Source organism: Physeter macrocephalus, chromosome 17 (genome assembly GCF_002837175.3).
Source record: "Physeter macrocephalus isolate SW-GA chromosome 17, ASM283717v5, whole genome shotgun sequence".
Lineage (NCBI taxonomy): Eukaryota > Metazoa > Chordata > Mammalia > Artiodactyla > Physeteridae > Physeter > Physeter macrocephalus.
In genome coordinates, this window is record NC_041230.1 from 48,723,355 (window position 1) to 48,748,615 (window position 25,261).

Consider the following 25,261-nt stretch of genomic DNA (forward strand, 5'->3'; position numbering starts at 1 on the left):
GGCACGTGGGATCCTCCCAGACCCGGGCGCGAACCCGGTTCCCCTGCATCGGCAGGCGGACGCGCAACCACTGCGCCACCAGGGAAGCCCCTGTTATCACTTTTATGTGGAATCTAAAATATGACACAAATGAACTTTTATGAAACAGAAACAGACTCACAGACATAAGGAACAGACTTGTGGATGCCAAGGAGCAGGGGTTGGAGGAGTGATGGAGTGGGAGTTTGGGGTTAGCAGTTGCAAACTATTATTTATAGAATGGATAAACAACAAGGTCCTACTGTATAACACAGGGAATTATATTCAATATTCTATGATAAACCGTAATGGAAAAGAATATTTTTTTAAAAGTTGATGACTTCAACAACCGTTTGATTTGCTCACAGTTTTGTTGGCCAGGAATTCAGAAAAAGTGGAGCCAGGTAGTTTGTCTCTGATCCATGTGGCTTTAGGAGTGGCAATTGGGGCTGGTGGGATCTACATCCAAGATGGCTTCTTTATCCCACGTCTGGTGCCTTAGCAGGAGTGACTAGAAAGCTGAGCACAGCTGGAGCCCCCTCTCTCCACAAGGTTTGCCTGTCCACCTGAAGGTTAGGGATTCCAGAACGAGTATTTTAAGAGACAAGAAATGGAAACTACCTTAGCCTGGGCCTGGAAACTAGCACTGGAAACTGTCCCTTCCACCATATTCTTTCAGTCCATTGGTCTAAGCAGCCGCAGAGCCCGTTCTCTCAAGAGTACCCCACTTCTCCCTGGGAAGTGTGTTAAAGAATCTGTGGCCATTTTTCACCCACTAAAATGGAAGTCCAACCTAGTTTGGAGATAGCGCCCACTAACTTCACACAATTTTATTGACACGTAATGCTCAGACTCATAGCGCTGGAAGAACGCTCTTCAACAATGAAGTCCCGAGATCGCCCACACGTTAGAAGACTGCTGTGCTGTTGTGACAAGACTTCACTGTGACAGAACCTAAATAAGCATTTCCTAATCTTAACACAAATCTTTGCAACCAAATTTTAATTATTTTGGTTGGGAGGAGGGAGTCTCTCCAGTCATTTTAATATGCATTCTATGTTTCCAGATGCTCTATCCTAGTTTTAGGAGGAAGTGTTCCTCATTATCATGAAATTTACATGCTCATACATTCCACTGAAAGACTTATTCTTTCTAGGTGATAATAAACAATCCGGTAATTTGGAGGAAGAATGTCACAGAAATAATTATGAAAAGATACTACGGAAATCTCCAGGAGAAGACAGGCAGGGTGGTTAAGTAGAAAGAATAAAAAATTTAGCTCTACTCCTAATTCATCCCGCATCTTGAGAAGATTGCTCAACCTCTGGGAACCTAAGTTTAACTGTATGTAAAATAAAAGACTTTTGTGGATAGAGTCCTCAACTGTGGTTCAAAACGCCTTATCTTGCTTCAAGCCCTAATTCTACCAATAACTGGTTCTGTAAACAAAACAAAAGGTACTTCATCTCTTTAGATTTGATGATAATGCTGATGACTGAACCTGCCAAAGAGAGCCCACCAAATAGTCTGTGTGGTCCCATATTTCCCAAACTCTCCTGCAGTTAGGAGAGGGCCATGTGATTAGTTCTGACAGTAGTAGAATATGGAAGCAACAGGCAGATGAGAACACAGCCCCACCTAAATTCAAAGCCCAATATTTAATTTCTTCCCAATATGGCTTCCTTCATTTTTTATCTATACAATAAGGCTCTATCAAGGTCTAAAATATTTTGTTGACTATAATAGCTCTTGTGAACAAACTCTGGGATTCTGAAATTGGTGTTCAGTGCTCCAGAGTTTACAATGACAATAGGAATACAAGTAATTGAATTTATATTGATTAAAAAGAAATCACACCTAATTTTTTTGTGTTGCATCCATGTTCATTGAGTTTGGGATTTTTCTTTGCTGTTTTTTTGATTGTTTGATTGATTGCCATTAAGTAGACTCAGGTCCTATGGATTCCAAGTCAACAAGTTTGGGGTGAAGGAATCAGATGCAAATGATTCAGATTTGTTTCATCGTTGATCAAAGTTCACTGTTCTTTATAGACACAATTTCTACAGATTCAAATCTAAAATTCATCTGAATAATGTGGGAACGCCCCAAGTCTTGGTCCCTAATAAAATACGCAGGTTTGTTTACCAGTACTGGTTTGTTAACCGTCAACTTGTTCAAATTTTAGATGGTTTAGTAAGCATATGGGTCACCCTCCTGAAAAATTCTGAGTTTTGCCTACTCTATCTTAAAAGGAGAGAGCTCCAGTGGGGTTTGGAACTCATAAACATCAGGACATAAATGAGAATAGGAAGGAAGAAAGTGGAATTAATTAAAGTTCTACACATGGAATATTCAGAATGTCCTAAAGGCAGGTGTTTACCTGCAATAAAAACAACCACAGGAAAAAACAACAGCAATAACAACAGCAAGAACTCTTCCTCTACAAAAACTGAATAAACAGAGACAAAGAGGGCAGCTAGGGTGAGTGTGGATGTGGATAGCACTCCACGTGTTAGGAGTTCCAAATCAGACAGTCCAGATTCCTGCCTGTTGTACCAAAAGAGAAACCTGACAGTCAGGCATCCCCTCCACACCCAGAGTTCCCTATTGCTTCATTCTCACATATGGATAAATGGGAACCACCATGCCTGCTGCTTGCCAGAAAAAGATCAAGATAAACAACGAGAAATGTGGTAACAGAGAAAACTGAGATAGTATCCCAAAAAAACAAAAATACTAAATGTTATCTTCAAAAACCTTGGGAAAGTATTTATAACCATTAAATAAGAATAGGATGGTACATAAAAGGAATAACTGAAGAACATAAAAAGACAAAGTAGAGGAAATTCCTCAGAACACAGAAGAAAGTGAAAAGTAGGAAAAATCTGGTACGGAAGCATCTACTTATATCTATGCTTATGAATAAAGAGGCAAATATGTCTCAAGAAGAAACATACCAGATAGTGAGCTGTTTGCTCCTGGGGAGAGGGACTGAATGAACTAAGGGTAATTCATATCTTATGTTATACGTTTCTGAATTATTTTATAAGCATTTACTAATTTTTAATTAAAAATATAATCCTTGATTTAATTTCACTCTTATCAAACAATTTTTAAGAGACCATTGCCACACAGACTTCCCAACAGAGTATATAATATGGTGACCCTCTGAGGAGATACTCCTACTTCTGTTTATCAGCTGTCTTTTTGAGGATTTCATTAGACTGAATTAATGCTTTAGAGCAGACTTTCTCAACATGAGGTTTTCCCCATGCATTTACTAAATCAGAATTTCTACAGATGAGGCCCTGAGACTGCATTACAACAAGGCTGTCAAGTGATTCTGCGCACACCCAAGTTATGAGAACCGCCATTTTAGAGTCCAGTTTTTTCTGGGACAATGGATGATATTGAGCCGCCCAGGCACGGTCCTCCCTCAGGAAGCCAGCAGTCTCCTTCAATGACATTTCCTGGAGCCGCCACACAGCTCTTGAGATTTCCAGATGAAATTAATGGTTGCTTGACGGTGTCTCCAAATCAAGATTCATGGACCTTGAATTCTAGAAGAACTGGGGGATTCAGCAATGTTCAAACACACACATAATTTGGATTTTCCAGATAAAAAAATACAGTAAAAGCTTAATTACAACACTTTGGGACAGTTCTGGCCTGAGGTAGCCCATGGTCTTAAGCTCGTGGCTGGATGGCTAAACCCCAGACCTCCCTTTCCAAGATCCGCATCACCACCTGACATTCTAACAGAAACAAAACAGGCTCCCAAAGCCAACCTAGCTAGGATCCACGCTCTTCAGATGCTGAGCTTTTGTTTACTCTTGAATAAATTCAATAAAGTGCAGTAACCATTATAATAAATGTAGATGTCACTAATTACAACACTAGATTTTAAGTGCAACGCTAGTGTCTCAAGTGGCCTTTAAAACTGAGTAAAATCACAGCCAATTCAAATTTAATTAAAACTATCAATTTAATTTAGTTTGCTTTTACAATAAAAACTACACTAACCCATTAACTGCATTCCAAATCTCCCATTACGCAGAGCAACCAGCAGCTTGTGGGCCTCTGTGGCAGCGAATGGTGCAATGCATTCATTTACCTTGTAATCCAGTAAAATTTCAGCTGTTCTAGATCCAATAAACGAGCAGTTTTTGTCTTTGAAAATGAGGCTCTTGGACTTGTTCAGGTAATTCGCCATGTACTTAGAATAGGCTTTTGTCCAGCTTCTTGTGCTTTTGAAAATCCATCCCCTAGGAGCCGTTATAGATCATGGTCTTCGTTCTTCAGCTGAACTCACAGTTGCCAAGGAGGAGTGTTTGGAAACTGAATGAAAGAACACTGGGAATCTGGGCATGATCTAACCCTAGTTCTGCTTCGATTGAGCTGAGTGGCCTTGGATAAACCTCATCTCTTCAAAGCCTCAGTTTACTCTTGTGTAGCCCTGCGGAGGTTGGAGCAGATCAGTGCTTCCAAAACTTCTACTTTCATGATCTTAGTCATATCTAGGTCTTACCTGTCAGCACCTACAGTTCATATACACTCAGGACAATAGGTTTCTAAAGTACCAACCGTCTCAGCCTAGACAGTAATATTTATGAACCCATGTAGTTTAATGTACCAGTTATATATTTTTTTCTAATAGAACTGAAGCAAATATTCAACAACTAAAATTACATTAAATGTTTAGCCAACATCACCATGCACACCCACCTTGGGTTATACATCCCATTCGGAGAATATTAACCTCCCTGACCTCTGAGACCTCTTCCTGCTCCAGGGATTTGCAAGTCTATGAAAAAGAATGCTGTCATTTGACTCAGGTGAGCAAATGCACACACACAAAAAGAAACTGCCTACAGGGCTTGTCTGCTTCAGAGCAGAGAAGGTAGTGTCTGTGGAGAGAGAAGTGCTGATCAGAAACGAAATTCAGACGGTTATGCATTTTATTTTAGAGGGAAAGAAAGGCATCCAGTAGTTTAGAGAGAGATAAACCTTGTAGGAAGGAAGAACTAAGGCATGAAGAGAAAATACACAGACCTGTGAAAGGGTGGGCAATCTTTTAACCACACTACACACGACACAGAAACCTGGACACAGAAGGAACCTGACCACAGCTGTTTGGGCCTGAATGGAGATTTTACTAGGTACACTCCACACTGGGTCATCCTGGCTCAAGGATGCTTCTTGGGGTGATAAAATTATGAGCAAACTCTATGCAAATGAGGTAAGGGATAACTAGAGAAGAATACGTACATGAGCTATTGATAGTTGGGCCCATCTGATGAAGAGATCAGAAAAGGAATTAGGAGGCCATTATGCTGCTAAGGATGAGGTCATTACGGGAAGAACTTGAGATTTTTATTAAAGGATTGACTTAAGACTGAGTTTTACAGACGAATTCAGAGAATTAGTCCATAGCTTCTCCTGGTAACACTGATTATGGCAGTGTGGTGATAATCCGGTAGCTAGAGATCCATTTTGAGTCACCTGCATCCATTACGAGTCACAGGGAGGGAACCGCTCATGGCCATGGTGGCCAGTATGAGTGGGTACAGAGCAGAGCAGCTGGTTGCTGAGATGCTCTTCCTGTCTTAACGACATCCTGGAGGTGACAGAGCCAGGACAGAGAGTCAACAGTAACCTGTATAACGTGACAGACTGAATATATAAACGGCCAATGGCCAGACCATCTATGACAATAGAACTCTGACCCACAACTTTTGCAGCAGCCAGCCTGGGAAGCCAAACCACAGACCCGGTAGCAATCAATCCAGAACAAGCAGGACTTGGTCAGTAATGCCAGCTTCTCTCATTTTTGCCTTCTCTTCCAACTCGGGACCAACTGGAGAAAGCCAAATATGCCCCCAAGCCAAGCAGCTTCTAGCTGGCCTGCCTTCAGCTTCCCCGGGCCGACAGCCTCCAGTCAGAACACGCCGAAGCCTTCCCTTTTCTCACTAGGAAACTTGCCCTCTCCCCTGCCTGCCCCTCCATCTCTGCCAAACACCAGTGACGGCGGCTGACTCTCCTGCGATAACAAAGCCCTTCATAAAAGGCTTCTGTTTGTTCTCATTGAGGTAGCCATTGTTTATTTCCACTCCCATCTGAAATTGCCTAAGACTTTGACTGGGGCTCACATCCACCCCAAAGCCTGCCAGCTTAACTAGGAGACAGATTATGCGCCTTTGAGCTGTGCCGATTGATCCACATGTGAGTCTCACGCTGCCCTTTCACTCGTGACATAGAACACATCACACACTTGTGCCCGTGCACACACTACTGGAATGGCCTTGAATCATTTATGTATTCGACTGAACTATTTATGTCCTCATTTCAAGTGCGCTAAAGGCTTCCACCAGAGTCTACTCTGGTGTGCATTAAGCCTGTGTGGGGCAATTGCTTCAACCTATATGACACCCAAGGCAGAAACCAAGTGGAGACAGGCGCTTACCAAAAAAGATTTAATGAGGACATTGCTGCTGTTGTCTGATGCTACCCAGAAACTGAATGACTGTGCTTATGCTGGACTCAATATATAAACCATTTTCTAATAAGTTTGAGGCTAAGACCAAAGGCCAGCAAACTATAACTGGAGATTTGGCCCACTGGCTGTTTTGTAAATAAAGTTTTATTGACACACAGCCACACCCATTCATTTCCTTATTATCTATGTCTGTTTTTACCCTACAATGGCAGAGCGAGTAGCTGTGACAAAAATGATATGGCCCACACCCAGATCCATCCTTTTCTGTCCTGTTCTGTACCTGGGAGCCCTGGCAGACTGTGTTTCCCAGGCTTCCTCACCTGCTAGCAACCAGTTGGGTTTGACCAATGGGAAATACCTGCAGGGAACCAGAGAGTGAGAGGAGAGAGGCCAGAGCCTCTTCTCTGCTTCCCCACGTCTATGATGGTATCTGTGTCTCTCCAGGATCACAGATCCTGCCAGATGGCACCTCCTCCATACTGCCAGCCCTCACTGGGTTCCCCTAACGCTATGAACACCCGAGGGGTTGACGCAGCTTCTTCTTATCGCTAGTCTCTAGGGACCTCATTCACAATCCCTTGTCCATTTTTGTAACCCTGCCCATATTTCAGTCCTTTTGACTCATCTGGGAGTAGCCCTGCTTATATCTCGGTCAATAAAGGCCCTCCATTTGAACCATTTGAAACTCCATTCGAACCATCTGTTTCTTACTGGGACCTGGACCAATACAGCACTTGTCTCTCTTTCAATAACCCACTTAGTTAATCAACTGGCCTAACCCACTCACTCAGGACATAAGGTCGAAACATATTCACCCAATGCATTCATGAACACACGGCACTGTATCAGAGGACAGGCATTTCAATGCTGATGTTTACATTCATAAAAATGTCTTTGAATCAGCCTTGCCCAGTCCCATTCTCATAGCATAGTTTAAGGATAAGAAACTCTTTTCATGAGCAGTCAGAGTTTATGTAAGGCTGTCCATCCACATGAGCAGATGAACATCATTATAAGCCTGCTCGTGAGACTGCAATGTTCCCAAACATTATTACTACACAGTCAACAGTTCTAATGAGTCAGGAGCTCACTGCTCACCAATAAGCAGGACTGGCCTTTTTGTTCTCTTCTGAGTCAATGTCTTTATTGTTTCACTCCTTTGGTAGAGATTGTTTTAATAAGTCCCATTTCTGAGCAAATTCTCTCAGCTCATCTTCAAAATTCTGAAAGTCCACTTGGGTTCCCACTGGGCTGTGTTTGTTTATAAGGTCACAAAAGGTTTCTTTAAGCTAAATCAAGCTGGGTAGCATTTCTGTGCCTGCAGTTTTCTATAAGCAATATCTGTAGCAAGACAGAGGGGGCTTTAAATCATTTGAAAGAGATTGAGCTCCTTGTCCAGGCCGACCCTAAGGACATTTCTTGCCTGTTTTATTTTCATTTTTTTTATATTGAATGACATAATGGATGTGAAAGTTCTTTGTGAACCATAAAGACCTTTCTAATGTAGGGGATTAGAATAATGATCTCAGAGTTTGGGAACATCCTGTCTCCTTGGGTTTATTTTATTCCTCATTTTTCAGGGGTCATCAGATTCTAAAGGAGACCAGAACATTCTTCCAAGATCTCCTTTTACATTTGGGGTAGAATAGAACCTAATTTATAATACATTCATTCACTCATTTATTTACAAAATACTTATTGGATACCTTCTATGTGTCAAGCATAAGGCTGGGGTGCTTAGTTAGTGTAAATAACACAATTCCTGTCCTCTAGCAGTTTAACATTTGGTTCTCACTCTGTGCCAGGCACAGCACTAAATACTTCATACACGTTATCTCAATTAGTCTTTACAACTATACTAAGTTAATTACATTATCCACATTGTACAGATAAGATGTAATAACAAAAACAATGGTGTCAATGATCAACATTTATTGACTGCTTACTATGTGTCAGGTAGTGACCTAAATGCTTTACAAGCTTCTCAGTTTATCCTCAAAAACATCCCTAAGAGCATTATACTGACCTTATTTCTCAACTAACAAATAACATTTATTGACCATTTAATATTGGTAATATGACCCTAAGCACTTTATATGCATTATCTCATTTAATTTTTTCAAGAACATCCTGAACGAGACACTACTATTATCCAAGTGCTTAAGGAGTACTCCCTAGTTCATATGGCTGGAATTAGTAGAACTGACATTCTAACTCAGGTCTTTATAAAGCCCACGACTTTAATGATGACACTAGACTACCTCTTGAGAAGACATTTTATTTCCAGAATAACTGACTCTCCAAGAAAAAACAACCAAAAGGATGTCAAAGTCCACACTGCAGCCAACATTGAAGAAGGATGGTTGGGAAATAAATCTGAAAGCATACACCTTCTCTATTCACCTTAGTCTGTTTTGTTATTTGGTGTCTTCCACTTTCCAAACTTTCAAATACAGACTGCAATTTATCTTAAGTTACCATAGGATTTGCACTGTTAGTAAACATGGTCTCTAACAGATCACTGGAAAAGAAACACAGAGGTTTAAAACCTTGAATTCTCCTTAACTCACTGCTAGTACCAATGATCTCTAGGTAAATCTTTATTTTGTAATATTTCAAATTCACTCAAGACTTCCTCCTGAATATTCCTAGACAGAGGTGCGAGAAATATGGAATTTTTGTCTATTATAATGATATCCTGAAAACTACTCTTCACAACACACGTGTGTGCATACACTCACACACACACACACACACACACACACACACGAGCTTTCTTTGTAACATCTAGCAAAATCCCTTGAACTAGGCAAGAACTTGTTCTACACAGAATTGGAATGGAATGGAATCGGATGGGATGGGATGGGATGGGACAGGATAGAATGAACCAGAAAAACATAGAATAAAAAGTCCCAAGTTCAAATGGAATGCGACCACATAGACTAAAATGTTTAGTAATTAAATATAACAGCATAGAATGGAGTGGAAGAGAATGGAAGAGAGGAGAATGGAATAGAACAGATGCCTGACATCTGACAACTGACTGTTTCAGTATTATCCTTTCTTTATTCTTGTGGCCTTCAAGAGGAAGGGCTTGTGTGAATAGCTGGTTCCTGAGAGCCATAGCAGCTCATGCTGGGCTTTGTAGATCAAAATAGGGCCACTCAACAGAGGAGAGTCTGCTCATCCTGGAGACCCTCAGTTCAGAGCATCCAACGTAAGGAATCTTCTTTTACTTCCAGTAGGAGAGGAGTTGGGAAATCCTAAACTGCACATGGTCCCCTTCTAAGCTCTGCCTTCCTTGGAGCTGGAGAGAGCTCCATGCTCAGGGCTATTGCTGATGCTGGACATGAAATATATCCAGGACAAAGTGCTTTTGAAGTAAAATCACAGACAGAATTCTGGCTTTGGGTAGTCTGCCTACAGCCTTCAGAAACACTATGTTGAAGGACTTGGATATTGCTAAGAGATTATGCAAATTTATCTGACTCTTAGTTGTCTAAGATCTTCAGAGAAAGCACAGGAACTTCCAGAGAGCACTATTCTAACAGCTCCCCTGGGTCAGCCTTGGAACCAGGGCTGTTATCCTCCTGAGAGCAACTCTACCCTGTATCATCACAACATCCTTGGGGACTGTATCCTTAAACAGTAGGCTGTGAGCCTGGAAATCAAGAAGGAAGACTGAGCTCAAGAAAGCTGATCTATTTAAAGGTGCTGGCAGGAATGGGGAAGTCTCTGGGGAATTAAGAAAGTCAGAGTCTTCATGACAGGACCATGCTCATCTCACCAGCCTCCCTCATACATATATGTACATACTGGTTCTGTTTCTCTGGAGAAGCCTGACTAATACACCATTGCTTTGCCCTCTCCCCCGATAATTAATTATAGAATGTATGAATGTTTCCTGTATTAATTCATGTCTATGTATAGATATGGATATAGATATATAGATGGGGGGTATTATAAGGAATTGGCTCATGCAGTTATGAAGGACAAGTCCCAAGATCTGCTGTCAGCAAGCTGGAGACCCAAGAGAGCTGATGGTGTAGCTCCAGTCCAAAGGCCAGCAGGCTCAAGACCCAGGAAAAGTGTTTTAGTTTGAGTTCAGAGGCAGGAAAAAAATTGATGTCTCATCTTGAAGGCAGTCAAGCAGGAGGAAATTCTCCCCTCCTCAGGAGACGGTCAACCTTTTGTTCTATTAAGGCCTTCAACAGATTGGATGAGGCCCACCCACATGAGGGAGAGCAATCTGCTTTACTCGGTCTATCTACTTAAATGTTAAACTCAGGCAAAAACACCCTCACAGAAACATCCAAAATAATGTTTGACCAAATATCTAAGCACCCCGTGGCCCAGTCAAGTTGACACATAAAATAAACTGTCACAAGTGGGCTCATTCATGCAGAAGAATGCCATGTAGCCATTGTTTGATGCAATAGATGTAAATATTCTAACACAGGAGAGTGTCCACGGTATGGTATTAAATTTTAAAACAGCAAATTGCAGAAGAGCATGTACACTATGGTCCCACATGCATAAAAGAGAAAGAAAGTAAGCTATACAAAGGTGCATATACATAGGCATTTGTTTTTAAAGTTTGCACAAACACAGAAAAAGTTTTGGAAAGATGCACAGCAGATACAATGGTTTCCTCCCTGGCCCTTTCCCATTCCTCCCCAGGAAGTAGGGAGAGCGTGTCAGTTTGATGGAGAAATTGCTTTGTTTTGTTTTTTATAATGATCACTGAAATATGCTAAGTGCCTGGTAAATGCTCAGAACCATGCTAGTGTGTTACACACACACAAAATGTCAATTAATATTCATAACAACCCTGTAAATATGCTCCCTCTAGTTTATGGGAGCTGGAACTAAGGCCTAGGGAGGGTAAATAACTATCCTGGGTTCACAAGACTTGAATGCTGCTGGGCCACAATTCAACCACAGGTCTGACTGACCCAAGACTGACTTCTGCCCATGATGTACTTTCTCCACAAAGAGATGACTTTCACATTATATATCTAGATAGACAGATAGAGATAGAGATATATAGATGTAGATATGGATGCATAAAAAATTAAAAATATACATTTACACATATATTAAAATACATATATAGAGAGAATATTTTTAATGCATCTATATAACTCCTACATTTTTTAAAAGAATAGACTGTTTTACTTACTCCAAAACAAAAGAAATGGATAAGAACAGGGAGAGGAGAAAAGAGAAACAAATTCAGGGGGAAAAAGAATTTTTTTACAAAAATGTTTTATTTTGTGTTTCCCCAAAAGCAGAGCCTGAGACAAGGATTTGGATGCATGTGCCTACATGGGAGGTGATCCAGGGAAATAGGAAAAGCCAACATAAGGAAGTACATTGGGGTTACTGCCACAGACAACATGTTTGATTCTGCCAGGATCTCTGAGAAGCAGATAAAATGCCTCTCAGAACTGCCCACCTGCAGGAGGAGAAGCTGGGTCATTTTCCACTGGCTTCTGACCCCTTTATAGGAGGGTAATCCTCTGGGGTGTTAACTCCCCCCACGAAGAGAGAGCAGGAGGTGGGATTCTGCCATTTGAGGTGTGTCTTACCTCAGCATGAAATACAGGTAGGCCAGGGGGTGTGACACAGGACACCAAAGGAATCTGTTACAAGCACCATATGAAAATTATCTGAAAGGGGGTTCTTTAGATCATTTTTGTTTTTCAAGCAGTCTTTTTCTTAATAAATTTATTTATTTTTGGCTGCTTTGGTTCTTCGTTGCTGCACGCGGGCTTTCTCTAGTTGTGGTGAGCGGGGTCTATTCTTCATTGTGGTGCACAGGTTTCTCATTGCGGTGGCTTCCCTCATTGCGGAGCATGGGCTCTAGGCGCACGGGCTTCAGTAGTTGTGGCTCATGGGCTTTAGAGCGCAGGCTCAGCAGTTGTGGCACCCGGGCTTAGTTACTCCGCGGCATGTGGGATCTTCCCGGACCAGGGCTCGAACCCATGTCCTCTGCGTTGGCAGGCGGATTCTTAACCACTGCGCCCCCAGGGAAGCCCCAAGCAGTCTTTTTCTAAGAAAAAATATGGAAAGTAGCAGAGACTATTCATTTCAGCCAATCCTAACCAGTAATCGGCTGGCATAGAGTTTTGAATGGACATGGCTAGGAAAGACGGGGCATCCAGCTAGCAGACAAAAGCGCAGGGGAAAGGCAATCCACAAAAGAGTGTGGCTTCCTTGTGAGAGGCCTTTCAGACACTTGTGATGAACCCCACAGGCTCCAATGCGCTGAAGTGATGCTCAGAGAAAGGAATAAACGGCACGGAGAGTTTAACATCAAATTTCATCTGAACTTTCAACTACGTTCCTCCTAACAGCTGCTTTGGGTAAGGATCCTGGCAAGTGCTTTTAGATTTTTATTCATGTGCAGACAGGAGAGGAGGTGAGGAAACAATTCTGAGATGAAGAACTCCAAATTATGAGAAGAATGCCAACTGTCAATAATCAAAATAATTCTTCTCTGCATAATCAACACCAAGTTGGCACAGCTGCTGACGAAGAAACAATAAACGCCAAGTAAAAATAAAAATTTCTCTTTTTTTTTCATGCTACCTTACAAGGAAAATCTGTACTGGAGCAAGGCTTTGTGAAATAGTTCCTGAAGCATGCAATCAACATTTTCTTGAAATTACAGCTGGCATCTTGCATCTAGCAAATTTCTTTCTTTCCATGTTGTTATTTATTTATACCTTGTAGAGATGGTTTAACACTCAATTGCTAGGGCCATCTGCTTGACAATTGACTGTGTACTGCCTGATGGCACACCTCACATTGGAATGTTGAGATTATATATTTATAGGTATATCTATGTTGTATGTGATGAGGATCACGTGACACTTGGGCAGTGCTACAGAGCGGTTAGGCAGGACTCAGCCTTGCTATGCATTTCATTGTATGGCATCAATTGTTTTGTGGAAGGGGACAATCTCAGCTTTCTTGAATTAAACATCAGGGAATCCAGAGTCATTAGGGTGTAAAGTGTTGGCTCTGGAGACAGCTTGGGTTTGAATTAGACTCCACCATTTACTATCATGTGACCTTGAGAATGTCAGTTGATCTCTTGAGGCCACAATGTTCTCATCTGCCACATGGGAATAAGAATACTCTAGATATTTGTGGCAGGAGTGAAGTATAATAATTCATGTAACATGCTCTGTACAATGCATGGCCCATACTAAGGGCATGGTCAATGTTTGCTGTTAGAACTGCTCTGGAGTTGAGGAATATTTCAGCCCTCTATCCTGAACTTCCTTCCAGAAAATGGCAATGGCCTACACTCCCTTTGTCCTAGAAGGATTTCTAATTTCCCCCTAGTTTTTATATAATTTGGGTATTCATTTGGTCATTAATGGTCCAAATAGCTGTTAGAGCCTGGGTCCTTCGGGGCTTACGGGCAGAGACACGAGAGGTTAGGAGCGCCCCAGGGAAATGCACCAGCTGGTTGATTTATGCCCTCTTTTCTGAACACGTTCCCTCCACCTCCCTGACATTTGATGTAGGTGACTAAAGTGTTGTGTCGAGCAGGGCTGAAACTTGGAGTTGATGGAGAAATACTCCCTGGGAAAGAGGGGCTCTTGAACTCCCCCCCATCTCCCCAAAAGAGGTCGGAGCAATCCTTAAAAATTGTAAAGCTGATCTCAGTGCTCCCCTTCTCAAAAATGTGTTAGTGGCATCCCACTGGCCTCAGATAAAGTGTGATGTCCTACAACGGACCAGCCTCCACGATACGCACGACTCTGTGAGGGGCCACAGTCCTCCAAGAGGCGGAGTCAGGCAAGAGCGGAGAAAGGTGTGAGCCGCAAAATGAACTGAAAATCTCCTTCCTGGTAGAAGAATTCTGCGCAACCCTGAGAGGGGCAGCCCACCCGGGAAGTTAAAAAAAAAAAAAAAGCCACATCAGGTCAAAATCATGACCCCTCTGTCTCTGCGTGTGTCCCACTGGCATCAATAGGACACTCGGAAGACTACGTGCTCTTCCTATCAATAATATCTTGTATGTCAAGGACAGAGCATTCCCCAAACACCCCTTTGGGGATATTTAAAATCGTGGGCTCTGACACTGGACAGTTCTGGTATGGATCCCAGCTCTGTGACTTACTGGTTCTATGACTTTAGGCAAGTTTATTTCTCTCCCTGAGCCTCAGTTTCCTCACCTGTATAATAGAGATACAAATAGTATCTACCTCCCTCATAGAGTTTGGGAGAATTTAAGAAGATAATGCAGATAAAGTAGTACTTACCTCAGAGCATCAATAAAGATTAATTAATATTATTTACTAGTGATCATTCATAAATTTATTAGCACATGCATAAAATGATAAAATCATATTACCTAGCCAGAACTCAGATCAAGGCCTCAAGCATATCAAAAAAGAATGAGAAGAGAGAGATGGATGAGGGATAACCAAGTTCACGGATTGATGCTTAAATACTTTATTCTTAGGAAAGCACCTCAGCCTCCCCATCACAGCCTATTTGTTCTCATAGTACATGCTATTCTAACAGGCTTAATTATCTGGCTTCCAGTTCCAGAACAAATTAGAGGCAGCTAAATTGATGGGAGCAGAGAACTGTTACAAATAGACCTACCGTCATCCCTAAGACATGTTAAGATGCTGTATTCCCGCCCACCAGCCCTCTATTTCTCATGGGTTTACACCTCCATTCCCTTCGAAATTCCACATAAAATATGATTTCAATTCTCTTTGTCACCTTAGCTCTCTCCTTTAAACCTACTCCATTTTTTAATATCCTCTTAAATCAAAATTATACGCAATGTTGCATGTATGGCTTGGCCCAAAATTATTGGATCCCAGGTTTTATGAAGAGGTCACAAACTCTACCACTTCCAGAGACACTGAGGTACAGTAAATGAGCAAAGAAATCAAGTAAAGACAATAAGAAATGGTGTCTCTTATGGTGAGTAAAATGAAGAGGAAATACCCAAAGGCAACCTTGCATCTGATAAAAGAGTATCCAATAGTCTGACCCAGATGATTTGTGTAAGCCAATTGGGACATGGCATTTGGGCCCAATAAGACTGAAAGAAAGAATGAATATTTCAAGTCTGGGGAAGAAGTGTCTTCAGCCCTCCTTTTGGACACAAACAAGGAAGTGTGAACCTCCATCTTGCTCCTGGATGGCATTTTACAACCGAGAGAGGAGTGCCAGCCCAAGAAAGTTGGAACTGGAAGACAGAAAGAACCCACATCCTGGATGACGTCATGAACTGCTGAATCAACCAATCCTAGGCGCACCCTAACTCTTAAGTAAGAGAATAAATGTTCTCATTGTTTAAGGTAGTTTGTGTTGGGGATTTTCAACTTGCCCTCAACAGCATCCTAGAAAATACAGAAAACAAGTTTTAACATTTAAGCATTGTGATAACCAAATAAGACTTAGCTGGTAGTGGTACAGAACCTTTGAACCCTTGGAATGTGAGATGTGCTCTAAGTGTAAAATACAGTATTAAAGACTTAGTATTAAAAATATATAAAATACCTCATTAATATACTTTCTATATCGGTTATACCTTGAAAAAATATTTTGGAGGGTATGTTGGGTTAAATAAAATATATTCATAAAGTTAATGTCATCTGTTTCTTACCTTTTTTTTTAATGTGGCTACTAGAAAATTTGACATTACATATGTATTCATGTTGTGTTTCTACTGAACAGCACTGGTCTAGTTATTGTACCTAAATATATTAGGTCACATGAAACTATTTACTCATATTTCACTTACTGTCAACAAACATCTCTGCACTTTTCTTATCCCTTCTTGGGCTAAGTCATTTTTCTCCATTCTGTTTTCTGTACAGTTATTTTCTCAGCCTAACTGAAGAATTTACATTGATCCTAATTATAGCTTATCCTAAGTCTAAGTCCACTGCCATAGCCCAGTGGTTCACCAGAGGGCATGCTGGAAATTTGCGGGGGCAGTTTGGGTTGTCACACGATGGGGAGGGGCACTACAGTTATTTAGTGGGCAGGGGCTTGTACGTCTCATAGCGGATAAGAGAACTGCCTCACTTCTCCAATGCCATTACTACAGATGAAAAAATATGCTTAGACAAATCTGGACAGAATCAAATTCCATTTCAGTTATACATACAGTGGGGTTTTTTGCATGGGTTTCATGTAAGTTAATTTTCCAGGAAAGTAACTACTGTGTAAATCAAGGGAGAGATACACTTTGTTTTGTTCAGAACTCTATAATTTACTCACCACTTTAGAAAATCACGTCTTTTATAACAATGCCACTACTGGTATCTGAGTCACCAGCATAGTTCGACTGCACTTGAGCTGCTACAGTAAGGCAATTCTATGCATGTGTGCTAATATACTTATTTCACCCTGATTTCAAAATGTCCAACAGAAAAAAAAAGTATCGACACTATTCAGCTGAAGAGTGTCTTACATCTGTTAAATCCAAACTAATTCATTATATCAGAGGCAAGCATCTGAGTCCAGTCGGTTCTGACACAAAACAATATATGCATTCCTAAAAAGTCACCTCACTACACACATTTGCATGATAAAAACCACAGGGCCTACGCGGCGGGGGGGGGGGGGGGTGGGGCGGGGGGCGGGTGGAATGAGGACCACAACGGTCAGATACTTCAATAGCAACACAGTAAGAAAAAGAACCTAATAAATATGGCGGCAGTTTTACATGTGTTAAACGGTCAAGGGATACATAAGTACTACCATAGAAGTGGCATGTCACCTTGGAAGAGACCTGAGGTTTGCTTGTATGAGTCTGGGCAGTGGAAGAGCTGCAGCTTGTGTTACTGTGGAGGAGGGAGGGTTGTCTGGATGGGAAGGTGAGCTGTTAACACCAGATTTGGGTCTATGTGGCTTCCAACTCGAGGTGAACTGAGGTGCTGGTTGATGCCTGGGTCATGTGCATACTCGAGTTTTGTGTATGCTATGGGATGAACTCACTAGGGTGCGGTTTTCTGTGTTCCCCTTGTGTTTCTCATGGATGAAACCACACATAAGCAAACAGAAGTGTTCAAATCACCCCCTCATATCGCAGTCACACTGGAACAAATTCACATTTTCAAAACAACTATGATGGCAGAGCTGATTGTAGTACATTGTGTCTACTAGTATTGTTTTATTCTAAAATTACTTCCCTTTTATCTCTCTTGATATTACATTCATGGCATTACAGTGATGTTTGGGAATTACATATGTAGGTAGCTTATGTCATCTATGACATTCCTTTCACAGTAACAAAAGTGGCATTACAAAATATTTTCTCTAAAGAGGGCATTGGGCCTGAGAGGATTGAGAACCTTGGTTCTAACCTACTAAGAGGTTGTTAAAGATCTGCTGGTCTATGCATTTGTTATTCCTCTTTAGTGGGTGTCATCCATAGATCTGATAAGTGTGTCTCCCATTGTGTCATTCAAATTATTGAAAATTTTTTTTTCCAGGAAACATTCTTTCCCAGGACAGGAGTAAAGAAAGAGTTCAGGTCATGCCACTAAAAATCACCAACACTTCCATCAACCAGCACTCTGGACATTCATTCAGTGCCCAAACCATTTAACTTTCCGTATCTGTCCATGTTATTCAGAGGCTACCAAAAGAAACCCTGCCCAGGGCTCCCCTGGTGTTGAGCCAGCCCACAATGTCTGCCACATTCACAGAATCCTGCAGTCTAAAATCTCACCCACATCTATTCTGGTTTTTCTTTTTATAAATGGAGACCTTTGCAAAGGAAAAGGAAAGTGATTCTTGGGCTGGAGGATAGTTCGCAAATTCAATCACCGGAGTAGCATTTTAAAATGCATATTCCCAAGTCCTACTCCAGATCCACCACGTCCTACTCTAGATCTGGAGGTAGGTCCTGGATATTGGTATTAAGAATGATTTTTACAGGAGTTTCTGGTGTGGAGCAGCCATGTTTAGAAGCAAGTAGCTCAAACATCATCTATTTCTTCAGGTAAATAAATAGTGAATGCCAATAAGTGCAAGGACTATGCTAGAGGCTGGGTTTCAGAGCCAGGGTTTTGTAACTTGTAAGAGAGACACAGTATAATACAAACTAATGACTGTCTCAGAAGAAGCAAGTGTTATGAGAAAGCAGTTTCTCAACCTTTTTCCACGATCTCCACTCTAAAGTCAAGATTTTTCTTTCGTTTGTTTATTTGGCTGCGACTTGCAGCATGCGGGATCTCAGTTCCCCAACCAGGGATGGAACCTGAGCCCCCTACAGTGGAGGCGTGGAGTCCTAACCACTGGGCCGCCAGCGAAGTCCCAAGTCAAGTATTTTTAGATAGCTTTTTCCTAATCTCCTCCCACCATGAAATTTTATATACAGTACATTTTTAATGTATTGTATGCGTATAATTTTTGCCCCCTTGGGGACAATATCAGCACCACTGAGAAGGCATGTGATCGAGGTATATAAAAAGGATGGTGGGAGAGCAGAGGAAAGGGTGACTCACTGCCTGGAACCATCAGGGAGGGCAGAGGAGGAAGTGACATTTGAACCAGGTTTTGTAGGATGAGTAAGAATTGCCGTCTGGGAAAAGGGAGGGAAGTGGTTCTAGAAGGAACAGCTCCCAGGCATGGTTGCTAAATGTTTGCATAGCACTGTGTGCTCTGAGGTCTATACATGTACAGAAAGACTGGGGAATTTAAAAATACAAATTTTAGTACAACTTTAGATACACACTGACTCTTAAGAGGTATCAAATCCTGGAACCCTTTTGGGGGTGAAGGGTACACAGGGAGCACTATTAAAGGTAGGTATTTGGTTCCTTTAATTTCAGCCTATGTCTCAGATGGAAAGACTCCTGAGTAATAAATAATAGAGCACACTTTGGGCATATTTCATTCACCATACTCCCAGACACATTTCGAATACCATTCAAAGCGAGTTGTGAAAGCTCTGATTAATATACAACACAGAGCTCTCTCTATACGCTCTCAAGGGTAAAAATACTGCTGAAAAGCCACTTCTTTTAAAAGCTGAGCATCTAACACCACCTTGTGAATGATAATAAATGGCAGGCTAAGCCAGAAGGTAGACCGGCCCTGTCTAGGGTCTGCAAGTATTATATACACAGAAATACATGCCCGTTCTTTGGCCAAGAGGACAGGATCGTCTTCCGGTGAGATAAGATTTCCTATGAGACTCCTGGTATTTCCCAATTCCAGCTTCATCAGAAATAGCAACCCCAACTCTCATGGGTTGTTTTCCCTTTCTTTTTGTTTTCCTTCATATTTCCCATTCAGGCTGCACTAGGAATGTGTATCTATTTGCTATTAAAATTATGTGGCAGTCATTTTCCCTAAGGTCAGAAGTTTAGGACTTTTCAACATCCCCAAGTCTCTCCCTGGCTTCACGGAGTTTGTCATCCCCTGAGAGAGACAGGCATTGAGCACAAAACTACAGGACTAACTTCAAATGTGATCATGACAAGGAAGAATTAAATAGTATTAGACAAATGCAACAAACATAACTTAGAACCCACAATTGCATCTGCAAATCAGGATGCTTCATGCTGTGCAGGACACCAGAGCAGAGACAAATTTATTGATATATTATGGGTAAGGAAAGAGAAAAGAAAGGCAATCCTCATGAAAGAAATATGACTATGTTTGCCCTCTCTAATTATTATAATTAGAACTCCATTCATTTGAATGAATACTGTCCAGCATTAGATTTATTTCTTAATGGTCATCATGGGCCCAAAAAGAATTATGCAAGGATTTTACAACATTGTTTGCAGAAGAAAAAGTAATGATCCAAGTGCCCATAGAAAGGGGATTAGTTACATGCACAGAGTCCTATGCAGTATTCAAAAGACTGCGCTAGGGCTATACATACTAATATGAAACTACATCCAAAACACATTGTTGGGTTTATAAATAAAACGTAGCATTCTACATTTACACGTAGAGTGTGCTTCCATTTGTGTGACATTTAAGGAGAGGAATACAGGTTCAAGTAAACTTGCATGGATGCAGGAAACCTCTGGAAGAACACAGAAAACATGATGACAGGGGTTGCCTCCGTCATCAGTGGAAGGGGGAACTGGGTATATGAAGTCAGGAGTGGTAACGAGACATATTTTTCGTTACATTTACTTTATTGGAAACTTGCCAAATCCGGTTAGAGAAAAATGATCTCAAACATCATATATGGAGAAAAGAAGTGTTAACCAACAATGGGAACCATTCATTCTGTAATCTGCCTCCCATCCCAAGGCTGTTCACTTGACAGGATTCTCTAAATGTTTAGAAATAAGGTAAGTGGAATTAGATGGGTGGGGAGCAAGGTTCAAATACTAGTGGGAGGAAGACGGGAAGTAAAGAAAGGGGGGCAAAGGCTCACGTGAGCAGCAGACAAAGCTTCATGGGCTGTTGATCACAAAGGCTGGAGGACGCACCTCTGGTGGGAAACCTGATTTTAGGTGTTACATAGACACTTGGTTGGATAAAATTGATTCACATAATGAAAAAAATCATTCCCTTTTCAAATCTTTTCTTATTCTTCAGATATAATAAAAGAGGAAGTCTCAGTTTGGTACAAGTATGTCTTTATGACCTCTGGATACTCCCCGGGAGTTAAAATTTGATAACAGTATTTTGACTTAACTGTATTTCTTTTCACTCTTATCCTTCTTAGAAGAAGTAACACTGGCTTCCCACTCGTGGTCGTGACACAAAGCTTCCTTCTAAAATAAGTGTATTTGATTTCAGTTTTTAAAAACAAACCATTTTCAGTGAAAATATTAAGTAACACGAGAGGTACAGGGAGATGTCAAAAACTGTGCATGTGATACATGAATGACTGTCGTTTGGGAAGCGTGACTTGAAAGAAAAATTATCCTCAGCCTAGAGCAGAGAAGTCGTACAGTTGTGTGGTTGTGATTATTGTTGATTTTTAATTTCCATCCCATCGAAAAAGCACTGAATAAAAATGAGGGAGGTTTTTCAGGAAGCTGCAGTTTCGTTCTCTTTGCCGATGGTATTTAACAAGACTATCTTTAGTTTCCTAGAGCCGATTCTTTGGACGACTAAGAACACTTAGAGCCAAGAGCGCAGGCACAAACTCTGAAGGCCTAATTAAAAGTATGATTCTCGCCCCAGTGCATGACACTAGCCCTTTTGTTGGCCTCCCATGAGAGAAGAAGCACCTCCACTGAAATCACATTTTCCAACTTTCCCTCTGCAGTGCCACCACTTTTTCATTAGCTAGTCCCAATTAGAACACATTTTTACTAAAGCTGTAAATCTCTGCCACTCTCAATAAGCATAAATTAGATAGTAAATAACCATATTCTGTGTCTGTCCAGAAAAATAAAAACCTTTTTTCTTTCCTCCAGTCCATGGGACTCAGAGCTGCTAAGTCAACGCTGAGACCTTCTGATTCGGCTTTTTGCCCCCCACTTCTCTTCTATCACTAGCCTTAAAAGCAACACTGCTTCTAGGAAGAAAATGACCACCACTGACCTTCTCTAAAATTAACCACAGTCAAATTATATTTTTTCTTCCTCCTTGTGAGCAATTTAAGGGAGTGCGAAAAGCTGGATCACTGTGTTAAAATCCACCTCTAACATTTACTGGCTGAATGACCTGGGACACGCACGCTGGCTCAGCTGAGGAGACAGACCTTGTAGGATTTTGTTCCAAAATAAATTAAGAAACTTAATACACAAGGTTTAGCACAGTGCCTGGCACAGAGTACCTGCTCATTCATATTAGTTGTCCATGTTGTATAAATAAAACCGGTGATCTTTATTGTTGTTCCCTTTGTCGTCACAGCGATTGCGTAACCCAACATCTCATAGGTTAAACTAATTAAAAGAAACATACCTTATCCTGTGATTGATTTTCAAGCTCATTTATTACTCATTTCTCTATGGTTTAGTTTAATTAAATTGAGCAGCATATCAAATATTGATTTTAATAAAATCTTGATTAAGATTCGAGCGATTACCAAACACAATTTTTCATCCCATTCCTGCATTTCAATGGAACCAACCTGAAAACTAATTTACTTTTAAAATAAAGAAGTGATTTCTTTTATATCTATATATATATATCTATATACATCTCCACCTCAGGCCATTTTCAGAAATAAAGGGAAAATGGCCTCCCAGTCTTTTTATTAGCAAAGATAAGCAGCAATGTCTGACCAGGGCTGTAAAAAACTTAACCAGGTAGTCATCTCATCTCCAATTTGTAGTGAAAGGGGAGAAACAAAATAGAATCAATTCCTCTGATAAATGTTAATTTAGCACCTACTGTGTACAAGGCACTGTCCTATGCTGTCCAACACAAGTAGAGGTCAGAAGAGCTAATCCTGCAGCCGGTTTTAACGTGTGTGGAAGAATTCATCCACACGCGAAAGTCCGTAATTTTATGAAATAATAACCAGAGAAGTACCTGTATTCCAACCCTTGAAACTCCTCGGTTGTGGAATTTATGTGTATAGGCTCACTCTTAGGAGACCATGATGTAAATGTGATGGTATAAATTATCAGTAGGATCATATTAGCAATTAACCATGAATATAAGACATTCAATAAGTTAAGTTTTGGTTTGCTACTTAAGCGCTTAAAAATTTTCTGGCCAATAGCTATTGCAGCAGCGCCACCTAGAGGATTCTGTAAAGCACCACAGGGTCACTTGCCCGGACTCAGCCTTTCTTCCTATTTAGGCAGAAAGAAAAGTAACTACTGCATTCCAGCTCTTATGTCATTTAAAGCAATTCCATCCACACCATTGGGCACCTTCTTAAATCTTGAGGTTTCTGTAGAATAACTGAATAAAATTTAATATGCTCAAAATCACGACACGTTTGGGCAGAGCGGGATCCCAATTTTCTCCCTGTAGGGGGAAGGGGAATTGGGTGTGTCCTGGGACATTATGACATGAGCCACAGCTGTCCCCTCCCGCAGACACACACCCCTTTTTATTCTGTCTTGATCCCGGACAGGTAAGCACCTAAGCAGACCTAAGCACCTAAGCTATTTGGTAACACGTCAAAGTCTTATTCCAACGTTTAGAAGAGTTGAGAAGAAATTAACTTTCTATTGTTAAAATTGTTTACACCAGTAGATCCACTTGCTAATTCCCTTCCACCGTCCAAAGCTAAATCAGTGTCCTGGGGTGGGGTTGAAAGGGAAATGACAGAACATTTCCCATTTTTTATACTCCTCATTCTCTCCTCCATTACTTTTTGGTAATTTTTCTCAACCAGTAGACTGCTTTGGAGGTATATTAAAAGGATTAACATTTACATAATAAGTCAGCTCTCCATAAGAACTAGCACTCTCTTTGCGTTATTTGGTTTCAGAATTTCAGCAGACTCTTCTGACTCTCAACTGACTGTGACCTCAGAGGGGAACGGCAAAAATGCACCGTCCTTATAGCAGGTGGAGCTCTCACCTCCACTGCCACTGGAGGGCGCTGTCTGCCTCAGTGAGGGGACAGATTCACAACTTGCCGGGCAAGGCAAAACGTACTCATAGAAATCTGAGTTAATCTGCACCATCTTGCCTGCATATATGAAGTCAGTGTTCCTACATAAACACACTAGTAGACAGTGGGGAGCCAGTGGCTCATTCATGGCGATTCTCTAAATTTCAAGTTAAGCACTTCGACCCAGTTTTTCAAAGTAATACTAGGTTTTGCCTAGAGACCTCTTTTCCCCATTCTGTATGCTAAAGCCACAGCTAAAGTCATACCAAACTGCAATACTCTTAGTTCTTTGAAACATCTTCGTTTCCTTGCCCACTCTTTTCCCTCTACTCTACCTCCACATCTCTCCACCTAACAAGTGTCTGATCTTCCTTTATGACTTGGCTTAGATACCCCTAATTCCAGGAACCCCTCCAGGACACCCTGACACCAGGTCAAGATGACCTCTTATGTGCCCCAACTGCAACCTGTTCTTCTCCCACAAAGAACCCTGATGTACAGCTGTGTAATTATTTGTTTATGAAGTACATCCCCGCTAGGCAGTAGGTGCTATGAAAGCAGGGGATATTCCTATTTTATTTACTGCATTCCCATGCATTCCCTGCAATTCCCATGGTTCTGGTTCAACTACTCCAGCGATATTTTTGAAGGAACAATTGCCCCATGTAAGTATGATTTATCTCAAGAAGGACTCTGAAGCTTCATACATTGTCTCCATCGTTTTGCCTTCCAAACATGTGCCTCAGTCCCCACCATCGTGCTTCCTCGCTTACCTTGTCCTCTTAATCCCTACAGTGGTCAGAAGAAAGGCCCGAGATTCCACAAGGTAAGCTGCTTCTTGCTAGTCAAGGCTTACGGCAATTCCACTTGGCAATCTCATCACCGTCTCCAGACTGATTCTAGGATCCGCAGACTACCCATCTCAATTCCTGAGTCAGCTGCAAGAGAAGTGGTCGACCAAAATATTTACAGGAGGGCTCTTTCTGAGATGTCTGGTGGGCTCTTAGGAAGCAGCAGTCAACTGGGAGGGAGATGAGAACCCTCCCTCTTTCCAAGCAGATAACAAAGTCTTCTCTCTTGTATGCAGTTGGCATAACAGCATAAAAGGAACACAACTTTGTTTCTGGCTGGACCACTTATTGTGTCCATGGAAGGACTATGATATTTGGGAACTAGGTAACCTGATGAGTATAAAACAGGCACTCAAATACAGACTCAGAGCCATCCTGGGAAGTTCCAGACCGCTATGAAATG

At 41.3% G+C, this 25,261-nt stretch overlaps 1 long non-coding RNA gene across 1 annotated transcript in view; it reads right to left on the reverse strand.

The window, feature by feature from the left end:
* The window catches only part of LOC129391453 (uncharacterized), a 271,417-nt gene that overhangs the window by 237,536 nt on the left and 8,620 nt on the right, over positions 1 to 25,261 (reverse strand). The window contains exon 2 of the long non-coding RNA XR_008615597.1: positions 24,781 to 24,945. This is a non-coding gene — a long non-coding RNA (uncharacterized lncRNA). The remainder of the gene's footprint in view (positions 1 to 24,780; positions 24,946 to 25,261) is intronic.